General features: G+C 41.4%; 1 long non-coding RNA gene across 1 annotated transcript in view; it reads left to right on the plus strand.

Moving 5' to 3' along the window:
- Nucleotides 1-13549, plus strand: part of LOC144330273 (uncharacterized) — a 77492-nt gene that overhangs the window by 36981 nt on the left and 26962 nt on the right. The window contains exon 2 of the long non-coding RNA XR_013396301.1: nt 10883-10980. This is a non-coding gene — a long non-coding RNA (uncharacterized LOC144330273). The remainder of the gene's footprint in view (nt 1-10882; nt 10981-13549) is intronic.

Here is a 13549-nt window from a genome sequence, read left to right on the forward strand (position 1 = left end):
GTTTGATTGAACAACTGGGTACTATTTAGGCTAGCCAAATTAGTGCATAAAACTGTTATTTTTCCTGCTGCAAAAGCAATTATAGGAAAGTAGACAGAACAAAAAAAATACCTATAATTCTATCACTTAAAGACAATTTGCTGTATTTTAATTTGTGCCTTCCAGGGTTTTTTCCGCTAGCAATTTATTTATAACAGCAGGAAAGATGGAAATTAACAAAATGTTTAGCAATGGGGAAATAGTTATGGGAATTATGGTATGTGCATATGAGGTGAAATTATGCAGCCTTTAAAACTTATAATTATGAAAACTGGATCAACCTGAAAAAATGCTTGAAGTGAAAAAGTACAGTACAAAATCCTATCTGTAATAGTTGTGATTATAGCTATGTAAAAACAGCATATCACGGGGCCATGCAATGGAAGGAAACATTAAAAATAGCGCAGCAAGTGTCAGTGCCCCCCACCACATCTCCAGCACTTAGCGTTGTTTGTGCCGGAGTTAACAGCTCAGGCTGCTGCCAGCCCCCATGACCCTGCCTGAGGGCTTTCTCTGTCCTCTATGGCCCATTCTGCCCAAGCATGGACAAAATAAAATGGTTGGAGAATGCCTGTTCCCCTGGGAACAACCCTCACCCAATGACTGATGGGAATTTCTGGGTAGATACCTGGCCCCTCAGGCAAGATGTCCTGGAGGTGGGTGTTTCATCCTGGTTCCCAGTGAACCCCAGTGAGACTGAACTCCAGCTGCCTACGGTGGCAACCTGCTCAAATTCCTCTATCTTGGCTTCCTTTCTATCCCTGTCTCACTTTCCCACTCCTCTTCCAGCATTTTCTTCATAAACTACTTGCCTTGTCTTGCTTTGGTTCTGGGCCATATATTCTCAACAGGGGTGATATAGCCGCCAAGGGGCTAAAATTGGTTACATAGAGCAGGGGTTCCTTCCCCACCCCTCCCCGGTCAGGGAGCAGTATAGTCCGTGGCCTGTTAGGGACTGGGCCACACAGCAGGAGGTGAGCGGCAGGCGAGCAAAGGTTACCGCCTGAGCTCCGCCTCCTGTCAGATCCACAGCAGCACTAGATTCTCGTAGGAGGACGAAACCTATTGTGAATCGCACATGAGAAGGATGTAGGTTTCACGCTCCTTATAAGAATCTAACAGATGCCTGATGATCTGATGTAGAACAGTTTCATCCTGAAACCATTCCCCCATGGTCTGTGGAAAAATTGTCTTCCATGAAACCAGTCCCTGGTGCCAGAAAGATTGGGGACCGCTTACGTGGGTGACAAAACAATATTGCTCTTTTCATGTATAAAGCACAGCTATGCATATATTATACAAATTTACAGTATACCTGAGGGATTAAAAATTCATGGGGGTTCATTTAGGAGAAAATATCTACCAAGGGTCCTTAGGAGGGGAAATCATGCTTTTTTAAAAAACTGTTGAAAAACACTGTGAACCCGAAAGAACCCAAAGTAAGACAAATATAAGCAGTTTCTCTGTTAGAATGACTGATCAAATAGGAACTTTGACCTCTAGTTTTTTACCTCAGTTATGTGGTATGTACAAGAATAATAAAATAATAATTTAAAAAACAGATATGGACCCAGCCCCTAAGATACTTCTGGCCCCGAGACAAACACCTAACATCAATGTCTTGATTATGGAGTCCCCACGACTTCATCGCCGCTACCAGAGTCACCTACACACTTCTCCCCACCTCACCCCTGACTCCCCACCGTCATTTCACTTTTGTTTCCTGATACCCTGGGTAGAATCATTTTGGATTAAGAGCTAGTATCAGGGTTCCTTCATTTCTTTTTTCAGTGAGAAAAAAAAGTCAGAAAACTCTAAGCCTACATAGAACTCCATTGTTAAAATCCGTAAATGGTACACGGGAACTCAGTTACTATGAGAGTGAGTTAACTGGAAAAGGGAGGGCAGGTGCTGTGGGGAGTAGAGAGTGTGAGAATGAAGAATCGGTCAGGAAATGCTTCCTAGCATGTAGGCAAGGAAGAGACCTCGTGCACAGGCTGGAGGGAGGACATCCAGGATCCACTTGCACTTGCACATCAAGGGCGGGAGTTGAGAGCAGGCCACAGGTGAAACTTCGTGGTCAAACTCTATTTAGCCTGGAATCCAGAGTATTATGGTGGGATATGGGAGTGCTCAGAGTGTCATATGTATAAATGACCCTCTCTGAAGAAAGCTGAATATTGTGAAGAGCAAGGGGAATGCTGAGAAACCATTAAGGTGATTATAACCAGCCATGGGTATCCGGCTGGCCAAACAAAGAGATCAAGTCCGTTCTGCTTCATTGTTCACTGACCTAATGCCCCACATTCTTGAAACTGGCCCAAGGAAGATTTTTTTTATGGTATTTATAAAAATGCTAGTCAAAGTGCTCTGTTATCATAGCTCATTTTAAAATACGGCACAAGACTGATAAATGCCATTGTTCCAACTTGGCTCCCGGGCAAGAAGGAGGCCCAGGGCTCTGACTTCGGCCAGCCTGGGCTCCAGGAGCCTGGCTGGGTGGGGGGAGGGCAGGGCTGACTGGGAGAGAAGGTAACTGGAGATGGAATTGGTAAGATCCATGGGCTGTTTGCAGAAAGGCAGATTCTCACGTGTGGATGGTATAGGTGGGAGCAAACTAGAAAGAGGCTCAAAGTCTCTTTCTTAGCCCTCTGATTCAGTGAGCTTCATTTTCTTGTTTAAGTGGCCAAGACACTTTCTCCCTGTTAGCTAGCCCTTGGAGAAGCTTATAAAGTTTGGATAGCACGCAAGGTAAAATTCCACTCCTGCACAAAGGGCCTCATTTGTGGAGAGTGAGTCACGATGATTTCCAGTATGTCTAGCAAATGCTTATGGATGTTAAGGGTCTAAACTGCTTCCTGCCCAAAGATGAAACTGAGGAGCTCATTTGAAGATATAACAGCTTTAAGAATAAAAATACCTTAACTTTACTGAGAGCTTACTAAGTGCCACTTTATGATAATTATTTTATTATTGCAACAACCCTTTGAGGTTATTGCGTGGTTATTGGTGCCTATTTTACAGATGGGAAAACTGATGTTCAACTCAAGTAACTGGCCTTCAGGGTCACATAGCTAGAAGATGGAGTAGTTTGGAGTAGTTAGCTTAAGTCCAGGGGCTGTTCACTGCACTTCCTCTCAAAGTGGCAGAACAATTGTTTTATTGGAAGTGTTAATCACTGATTACTCGTAAAGATAGGTGGGTAAAGATAACAAGAGAGACCTTTGACTGCAGTGATTGCCTCAGCTCGTACTTAAGATGGGAGAGTTAAAGACCAGTATATAACAGTAGTAGGCCCTTTAGCGTATTTATCTGTGAAACCATAGTACCCTTTGGCTTGGCAACGGTCCCCTAACTCCCTTAATTTCCTCCTAGAGAGTGCTAAGTGCATGAAGAAAGTAGGTAGAGCTCTGTGACTTTGCAGCATTCTGTAAAGTGTCCTCAGGTTACCTTCGAGTATGTGGTTTATAGAGGGTTGTAGCGTCATAAAAAGAGCTCCCTCCTCTTGCCACAGATTTTTCAGTCTACCTATCTGTGGTTTCAAATCTCAAATGTCTCATCAACTCCTGCCACCTCAGCTACCTGAGCAACTTCAATCTCTCGCTCTATTTGTCTCCAAGATGGCTGCCATCAAGTCCCTCCCTCCCTCTGGCTTCATGCCATCCCTCATCAAGCGATAGAGTCTATTCCTTCACTCCTTTTGAATCCATCAGTGCAGGCCTTAATGACTTGCATGACCAAAAGAAAGCCACAGAAGTGATATTCTCTGGCTTTCAAGTTTAGGTCAAAAGAAACCTTGCCGCTCCTACCTGGGTCTCTTGGAAGTCAGTTGCCATGGAATGAGTGTGATTATCCTGAGACTGCCATTCTGTAAGAAGCCTGGGAGAGGAGAGAGATGCCAAGGAGCACCAAAGCACCCCATGTGCTGGTGAAGCAGCCATTGGGAGAGCAGACCCTCCAGCCTCAACCGCTGCTGCTGACACCACGTGGATCAAAGCCAAACCACCCAGCTAAGCCCTTTTTCAATTTCTGACCCACAAAATCATGGGGCAAAATAAAATGTTTTCTTTTAAGCCATCCGGTTTGGGGATAGTTTTTGTTTTGTTGTTCTGTTTTTGAGACAGAGTTTCACCATGCCTGGCTAATTTTTGTATTTTTTACTAGAGACAGGGTCTCACCATGTTGGCCAGGCTGGTCTTGAACTCCTGACCTCAAGTGATCCACCTGCCCCGGCCTCCCAAAGTGTTTGGACTAGAGGCGTGAGCCACCACACCTGGCTGGGGTAGTTTTTTATATAACAGTAGTTAAACTGAAACAAACATTTAAACATCCTGAAGTCTCTCTCAGGTTAAGAAACAATAACAAAACAAAAATACTACATCCTCCTCTAGTTACCACCCAGCCTCTTTCCTCTTGTCACATCTAAACTTCTTGAGAGGTCTCCAACAGAGTCCTATACCTTCTCACCTCCCACTCACTCCTTCATTCACTTTAATCAGCCTTCCAGCCTCTTCTGAAACTGCAAACCATCCGAACAGCCTTGCTATTGTGAATACCCTTTTGTACTTACCTTACTTGGCCTCCTTATACTTCCTGACATTTGTCTTCTTCCTCTTGGAAGCACTCCCATCCCTGGGACTTGTTCTTTCCCACTGATCCTTCCTTATCATCCTCCTTCTTGTTAGTTTCCTGGCATCTTAAAGGAACTGGGTTCCTTAGGATTCTGCCTTCAACTCTCTTCTCATGCTACGTTCTGTCCCTTATTGGAACATGTGCCTTACAGATGACATTGCATTTATTAAATCCACCAGAGGGAATGAGAAGGTAAGAGTTAAATTGTTAAATTAAATTGCAATATTTTTTAAATGGGGCTATGACAATAGTCAAGAGGTAGAAGCAACCCAAAAGTCCATCATCAGATGAATGAAAAAAAAAAAAAAAGGAGTATACACAGACAATGGAATATTATTCAGCCTTAGAAAGAAAGGAAATCCGGTCACATGCTACACCATGGATGAAACTTGAGGCAGTTATGTGAAGTGAAATAAGCCAGTCATGAAAAAGACAAATACTGTATAATTCCACTTATAAGAAGCATCAAAAATAGACAAATCCATTAAAACAAAAAGTAGAATGGTGGTTGCCAGGGGATGAGTGAAGGGGAAAAGAAGAGTTGTTATTTAACGAGGATAGAGTTTCAGTTTTGCAAGATGAAAATGTTCTGGAGATTTGGTTCACAACAACATGAATTTACCTAACACTATGGAAAATGGTTAAGATGGTAAATTTTACATATTTTTTACTACAACAAACAATGCAGAAAAGATGACTCTAGAAGAAATTAACCAGTTACATTTTTTACATATTTTTAAAGTCTTTGCTTTTAAAATGTCAATAAATACCCAGTTATCCAAAATAAGGATATAATTATGTTCCACCAAGGGATAGCCCTAAACCTTGGATGAAACAGTATTTTATATAATCCTGGCATGTCCTCGTTTGAAGAGGATAACATCCTTGTTTACATACTCCATGGAGTTCTTAGAGTCATACAGCTTGAGAGACTTAAAGATGACCTACTTCCAGTCTGTTGTGTCTCACGGAGTCCGCCATAGTTAACAGAGTCCAAATGTTACACCATGAGAGTGATGACAGCTGAGTCCTACTGATTTCCTTGTCCTCATAATTCATCCACCAGTGTTTCCTTTTTCTGCACCATATTATCTTTGCTGAAGGAGTGGATAGCGGAAAAAACAAAGGAGCAGAAGGAAGACCCCAGAAAACGATAAGAGCAAACGAAGTGTTGAGACTTCTAGAAGGAAGTTCTCTCAAAATATAACGCTAAGTTCTGAAAATACAATAGAATATTATACAGTTGTGAAATATTTACAACCAACTGACATCTCTTACACCAAATTCATGTGATCATTGTATTGTGTATTTACTTTTAAGAATAGCACGACACGAAACGGGAGTGTTTTCTGAAAAATCCTGCTTTTTGTAGGTCCGTTTAGAAGACTACCAGACACTCAAAAGATCTGAAGTAGTTCTCACTAGAACCTTTTGATATCATAACCCAGGACTTAGGTAATAAAGCAGAACAAAGCAGAATGGGATGTGTAGAGAAAAAGAGCATTACACAATGGGAGACAGGTTTATTGGGTGCAGCAGAGCGTTGTAGGAAGCTATGGAATTTTACTCCAAAAGTTTCAAGACTGCTATTCTGGATCCATCACCTTTTAAGCAGTATGGGATTAAATCAATTTAACAAAGATGTAGTTTGTGACAATTACAGACTAATGATCTCAAAGTATTTGTAGCTGCCCAGAGGAAATGTTGCAAATAACTAAAATGGTGAAACAAAGGTCAAGAACAGCATCCAGGGAGGCCTGTGGATAGCTCTGGTTAGCTACAAGATTGCTGCTAAGCTCTCTGCCCCTTTCTCGGGTTAGACAGGATATATGCTTGGTTCAACAGCAGCATTTTTATCTGCTCTTCAAGGAGAAGCTTAGATATGAACAATACATCCCAGGTTTGATTGCCGAAGGGTGGAAGACGATGTATGTAGATTTTCCTGCCAATGCTGGGACTCACACTTCCTTTCTCATTTTTCTCATTAAGGTTAGAAATGAGTCATTTGTACTTAGTTAAAGAAGAGAAGGGTTCTCTGCCAATATATCCATGCAACTATTCTGAATCTGAAACTGTTCCCAGACATAATGTTTATGAGTGCTAAGACATCTGAGCTGTTCTCCCTCCCACTTAGCCAAGCCCCTGGTTCTGCCTCACTTCCAGGAATCCTCCCCTGGTACATGCATGTGAGATAAAAGTCTGAAAGTGATGAATTACATTACCACTCTTTCTCAATTCTTTGAAGAAAAAAATATCTAAAAGATTTCACAGTGGTTGGTCCCTTTTCATATTATTATGAACTGAAATGCAATTTTGCACACACAGTATTTTTGAAGATATACATTTACTAATAACCATATTGAACATCTACTATGTAATAAGTACTAACTGCTTCATATACATTTTAAAATTGAATCCCAACATTAAAGAAAACATTTTATAGTTAGGAAAACCAAAGGATTCAAGGAGCTTGTCTAAATTCACACAGCAAGTAAGGGGTGGAAATTGGGCTCAAAACTGGGCCTATCTGATTCCAAAGCCCATATTTTAACTATACAGTTATAATTATTCTATGTGGATTATAAAGGAAATTATATATATATATATCTAATGAACCTAGGAATTTTACTTAGATTTTAGCTGATGTCAATCTGACTGACATTGACAGATACAGATACTGACATATATATGATTTTTTTTTTACATTTCTGTCAATGGAAGAATGTTACCATTCCCTTCCATACTTTGCATTTAATCCTACCCATGGTCCACACAATCCCTTGCGATGGTTAATTTTTGTATGTGTCAACTTGGCTGGGTCATGGTGCCTAGATATGTGATCAAACATGTTTCTGTGAGGGTGTTTTTAGATGAGACTAACATTTACATCAGTGGACTTTGAGCAAAACTGACTGTCCTCCATAATGTGGGTGGGTCTCTTCTAATCAGTTGAATGTCTGAACAGAAAAAGACTGACCTCCCCCAAGCAAGAAGAAATTCTGCTAGCAGACTGCCTTCAAACTTGAACTGCAGATTTTGGACTTGCCAAACTCCATAATTACATGAGCCAATTCTTTAAAATCTGTGTGCGTGTGTGTGTGTGTGTGTGTGTGTGTGTGTGTGTGTGTGTATGTGTGTGTGTACACATGCATGTGTGTCTATACACATATGCGCACACACACACACACACCCTATTGGTTCTGTTTCTCTGGAGAACCCTGAGTAATATACCCCCATATTCTGCAAGTCATAAAACATCTGAAAAACATAGGCTAATACAAGAATATTCTACATATTGGAAATCCTCAAAACCCTTGGTTTGGAGCTTATTAAAAATAGAAGCTATGAGTTCCACCTAAGTCTTACCGAATTAGACTCTCCAGGAATAGAACCAGAGTAGGTATATTTTTATTAAAGCTTCATACTGATTGGGACACCAATTCTTGGTTAAAATATAACTGTATTATAAGACACTAGAAATGTTGCACGTTAGTCAGGATAGGCGAGGATTTGTGGTGGTAAAAAATGACTCTGAAATCTCAGTGTTTGTGATGTGTGCCCAGTGCAGGTTGGGGAAAGGTCTTCTCATGATAGTTGGTCTTCATTCTGTGTATTAGTCAGGATCCTGGTAGGAAACAAATGACATACTCAAGTAATTTAGGAGAGCTTAGTAAAGGTACTCTTTGTAAAGATGAGGGTAAGGTTCACGGAAGTCAACAAAAATGGCACAGCACCCAGGCCCAGCAACAGCAGTGACCAGAACCTAAAGAGAGTAGATGTCACCGAACAGAAGATGGAGATCTTTGGTACGGGAATGCAACCAGCCCATGGAGACCTGAAAGGGAGGGAGCCAGAGAATCAATATCTCAACATCGCCCTCCTCTGCCCCCTGATATCTAGCCAGTACCTCTCGTTAGTTGAACCCAAACAGAAGCCAGAGGACAAGGAAACTTGTTGATGTTGTCCATGAAAGGCAGCCCCTCTGGCCACAAAGCATCATGGAAAGGGTGCAAAATATCAAATAGTGCACTCTGGAACTCAGTCTGGCACCATCTGGAACATTGCCAGTCAACAAGGCAGAAGGAAAGAGAACGAGGCAAAAATCTAAATTGGCTTTTAAAACTTCTGCCCAGAAGTGATAAGATCACCTATGCTTATAATTCATTGTCAAATCACATGATCAAGTCTGCCTAGAAAGGGTGGAGGAAAATAGTGCTTCTCCAGGGAGCAAAAGTGAATATTGGTGACAGTAACCAATTCATTATACAAGGGAGTCTATGTGGATGTCTCAGAGCCAGGAGAGAGGAAAGTTTTTATATATATATACTGTCTTTTCTTATCTTTTGAACCTTGCAATGTATGAATATATTACCTACTCAAAACAATAAATAATAGTAAGAACAATAAGATGAAACTACTGTGATACACAGTACATTGGATAGAATATTATCCACATTTGGCTTTTGTACTGGCTGTGTAGCGTCTGAACCACTCACATTATAAGGAAGAGTTGAACCTCCCACTGTGGGAAATTGAATATGCCAGAAATTTCCTTTTCCTGCTTCCTTTGCTGCTAGCACATTGGCATATGACCAAGGTTCTGCCAATCAGATGCACTTGCCCCAGACTTGAAATTGGAAACTAGAGATCCAAGAGGGGACTAAACCATATCCTTTCTGGTAATGGAGTGACAGCTACGTCCAATTTTCAGAGTCAGTAGGGAAAGCAGCCATGCCCAGGGGCCAACACTGGCCATGCTGGGAGTGCCATCTGCAGTGACCATCATGCAGCAGCAGTAGCAGCAGTGGGTGCTCATAGAACTAGTTCCATGGCATGATTTCAGCACTGTGTGACAGCGTATCCTCTAAACCTGATTCCTATCCCTTCCAGAGAGTGTAGGAACTATCCAATATCCTTTCATTAAATTCCATTTCCTGCCTAAATTAGCCAGAGTTTGATATCTGTTGCTTACAGCTAAGAACCCTAACAAGTTTTTGTCCTGTTATCAAAAGAAAGTATAAGTATAGGGCCGGGTGCAGTGGCTCATGCCAGTAATCCCAGGGCTTTTGGAGGCTGATGCGGGTGGATCACTTGAGGTCAGGAGTTTGAGACCAACCTGGTCAACATGCTGAAACCCTGTCTCTACTAAAAATACAAAAAAAAAAGTTAGCTGGGCATAGTGGCAGGAGCCTGTAGTCCCAGCTACTTGGGAGGCTGAGACAGGAGAATCGCTTGAACCCGGGAGGCGGTGGTTGCAGTGAGCCGAGATTGCACTGTTGCACTCCAGCCTGGGCAACAAGAGCAAAACTCTGTCTCGAAAAAAACAGAAAAGAAAAGAAAAGAAAGTATAAGTATAGGAACTAGATGAAACACTCTTTAACTTTCCATAAAAAAACAAAATTCAAGGAATTGGATAAATAGGCAAATTGCAGTTTAAGTTCCTTTAGCAATTCCACACATACAAAGCATTTCCGAGCTTGCTGCTGGTCACTGCCTAGAACAAGAGCTACAGGCCTTTTTATGCCTGAAAATTAAAGAGAGCTTGGCAATGATTGAGATTTTAGGATTTTCCTAGGATTTTCTCTTAATTAAATATGATATTGTAAAAGTGAGGCCACCAGGTAGAGCAGAGCAAAGGCTGCAGATTCTGGTTTGGGGCTGTATGTGACAGAGATTACCAGACCTCTGTTTTCTCATATTAATCAGAGGACTGCTTAAATCCTTCATCTCTGATACTCTGTGCTTCTAAGTTGGTAAAACCCAGAGTGAATTTTGTTCCAAATTGGTTAAAGCAATTCAAAAAGGCGCCAGCAGATACAGACTGGCTTACCCTGTATTTAACTTCCCTGTACTTAAGACTCTTTCTGTAAAATGCATGTTTAGAGATAGTGCCGTACAACCAGGAAAAGAGATCATCAGCTGTCCTCTGTGTACTCTGATCAGTAAATTTATGTACGAGACACAACCTTTCTCCTGCTGCTTTACATTTTCTTAACCTCAAAAGTTAAGACTCCAATGACCACAGCTGCATAAGAGACAACTCATCAACAGCAACAACAAAAAGCTTACTGATAATGTCTGTTCTTGAGTTTATCGATATGAAGAGGAGGCTATCTACCACTCTACTCAGTAATGGGTGGACAGAGGAAAAGATGCATTTTGAGGCTCATAGAGGCACACACAAACTATTCTTTTTTTTTTTTTGAGACAGGGCCCTACCAAATCGCCCAGGCTGGAGTGCAGTGACATGATCTCAGCAAACTGGAACCTCTGCCTCGTGGGTTCAAGTGATCCTCCCACCTCAGCCTTGTGAGTGTGAGTAGATGGGACTATAGGTGTGCACCACCACGCCCAGCTAATTTTTTTTGGTAGAGACAGGGTTTTACCATGTTGCCCACACTGGTCTTGAACTGAAGCGATCTGCTCACCTGTAATCCCACCTTGGCCTCCCGAAGTGTGGGATTACAGGCATAAACCACTGCACCCAGCCCACAGACTATTCTTAAGTGCCAAAGAAAAATGTACAGTGCATGCCTTTAATAGAAAATCTATTCTGTTATTCAATGGGATGTATCACCCTACTCTCCACCTTATCCTTATTTTAAAAATGAAATCTATAATCTCTCTATCAAAAATCCTAGAAGGAGTTCAAAATTGAATCTCTTCTGAGCTAATTTAATTTAGGTTCTTTGTAGAAACATTCTAATCACATTTCTCCCCTAGTTGTATACAGCTGTGGAATAGTAAGGCTCTATTCAGAGTTCAGAACAGCCTCCCTTTCTTGTTGCTGACTCAGACTTCTAAAAATTACATTTGTGGCTGAGACTAGCAATGAAAAGAAATTCAAATTTGGAAAAGTTTTGAGAAAATCCTCCTCCTTGCCAAAAGGAGGACTTCTTTTTCAAATGATGAATTGGGCAGTTTGTCTTCCATCTTTCAACTTCTTCTTTCTTGATTTTTCTTTCCCTGAACTCTTAGATAGCCTTTGCTATCTCTCCATTCATAAAAATCTGTTTTCAGCAAAGGGTTAATAAACGTACTCCCATTTAGTCGAAGAACAGCCTACAGCCTACTACTATGCAGTCTTCAACCTACTATAATTTGGTTTCAGTGCCACTTCCTAACTCAGCCCCCATTAAAACTTCTCTCACTGCGGCCACCCGTAAGCTCCTAATTGCCAAATCCAGTGGACACTCCCCGGTCCTTATACTAACTGGGCTCCTGTAGGAGAGAGACATTGCTAACAGGACTCCATTTTATTTGCCCAGCCCTCAGAGATGAGTCATGATTGAGCTCAGGCAGTCATGGCAACGCCTTTCATTTTGTCAGTTATTGATCTAGGAAGGGCAAGGACCCTTGATCAATGAGACATAAGGGGAAATCTGATGCCATCCCCTGGAAAATATTTTCTTCCTTGAAAAAGAATGAGGCACACAAGGAGAAAGCCTTATTGTCTCTACTCCCCTTGATTTCTGTTTGGCAAGTTCTCACATGCAAACTTTTTGCTTGTAATATCTAGCCTGTGACCCTGAAGGTGAAATTTTTTACACCCTGAAGGTGGGCAGAGAAGAAGAACGGAAAATGTGTGGATCCTCCATGACATCGCTGGGTCACAGAGCCCAGAAAGACATCACCTACCTCAGACTACTTGATGAGTCATTTATAATGACTGAAGCCACTTTTATTCTGTTACTTGCAGCCAAATGCATCCTGATTAGTATGATCTGTCTGTGTAGCATGTGATATTGTAGACCACTGCTTCATTAAAATCTCTGACTCTCATCTCTATGTGCTCTATGTACGCTTCCTTAATATGACCCTCAAATATGGGTGCTTCCTGAAAGACTAGCCTTCCAACCTCTTCTCTGCTTGCCTCCCATAGTTCCTAAGAGGGCTCTTCCTGGCCCACTGCTTTAGTTATCACTCATATTCCCACCTCTCGGACTTCTCTCCTATGCTTTTTCTCAAGATATGTGAGATAAAACTCAACCACTTTCCTTTGTGAACATGCCCCTCTGCCTGTATGCTTCATCTTATTCGATGCTAACTTCTCTACCCAGTCTCCCAAGACAAAAACACAGGCATCATAATAATCTTTCTCCTTTAATTATCCACACCCTCTCCTAGTCTTTATCACAGTGAATTGATTAAATAGTCATGCTCAGTAACCTACTAAAATTTTTTTGGAATCTCTCCATTCTTTCTCCTCTTACTCATTAGTTTACACTTTTTCACCTTGTGCTAAAACCATTGCAAGGCCTTCTTAACTGACTCATTTTCCATTTGACTCCTTCATCCAATCCTTTGCATTGCCTCAAGATGATTTTTCTGTAGTCAAATATTAGAGGGCCTTTCCTCTACTTAACCTTTCACTGATTCCTTAGAATAACATTCAAGTCCCTTCCTCATTACACTTTAGAGTCTCCTTCTAGCTTCATATCATCTGAAGCCAAGTGAGGAAGGGTCTATTTTTCCTGCAATCTCCTTTCTACACTGTCTCTACTTAATCTACCTGGCGCACTCCCATTTATCTTTGGTTGAGGCATTATGTCAGCTGTGAAGAGTCTTTCTTTATTCTCATCACCGTCCTTCCCTTTCTCCATCCATCGTGAAAGACTTAGATAGTCCCCCCATAGGATCTTGTGCATGCCTCTACCATAGCATGTATCAACCAGTTCTGGAATCCTTGACTACATTGTCCAATCTCCATTCGACTCTGATCGCCTTGAGGACAGAGACTGTCTCGTTCATGTTTTTACTCCAAGTCTAACAGATAGTAGCAATAAACATTTCAAGAAGAAAGAATTAAGTGAATGAATGAATGATGTTTTAATTCTCAGGGTATTTACGTTTTACAAAAATAAAACAACAAAACTAC

The sequence above is a fragment of the Macaca mulatta genome, chromosome 7, assembly GCF_049350105.2.
Source record: "Macaca mulatta isolate MMU2019108-1 chromosome 7, T2T-MMU8v2.0, whole genome shotgun sequence".
NCBI lineage: Eukaryota > Metazoa > Chordata > Mammalia > Primates > Cercopithecidae > Macaca > Macaca mulatta.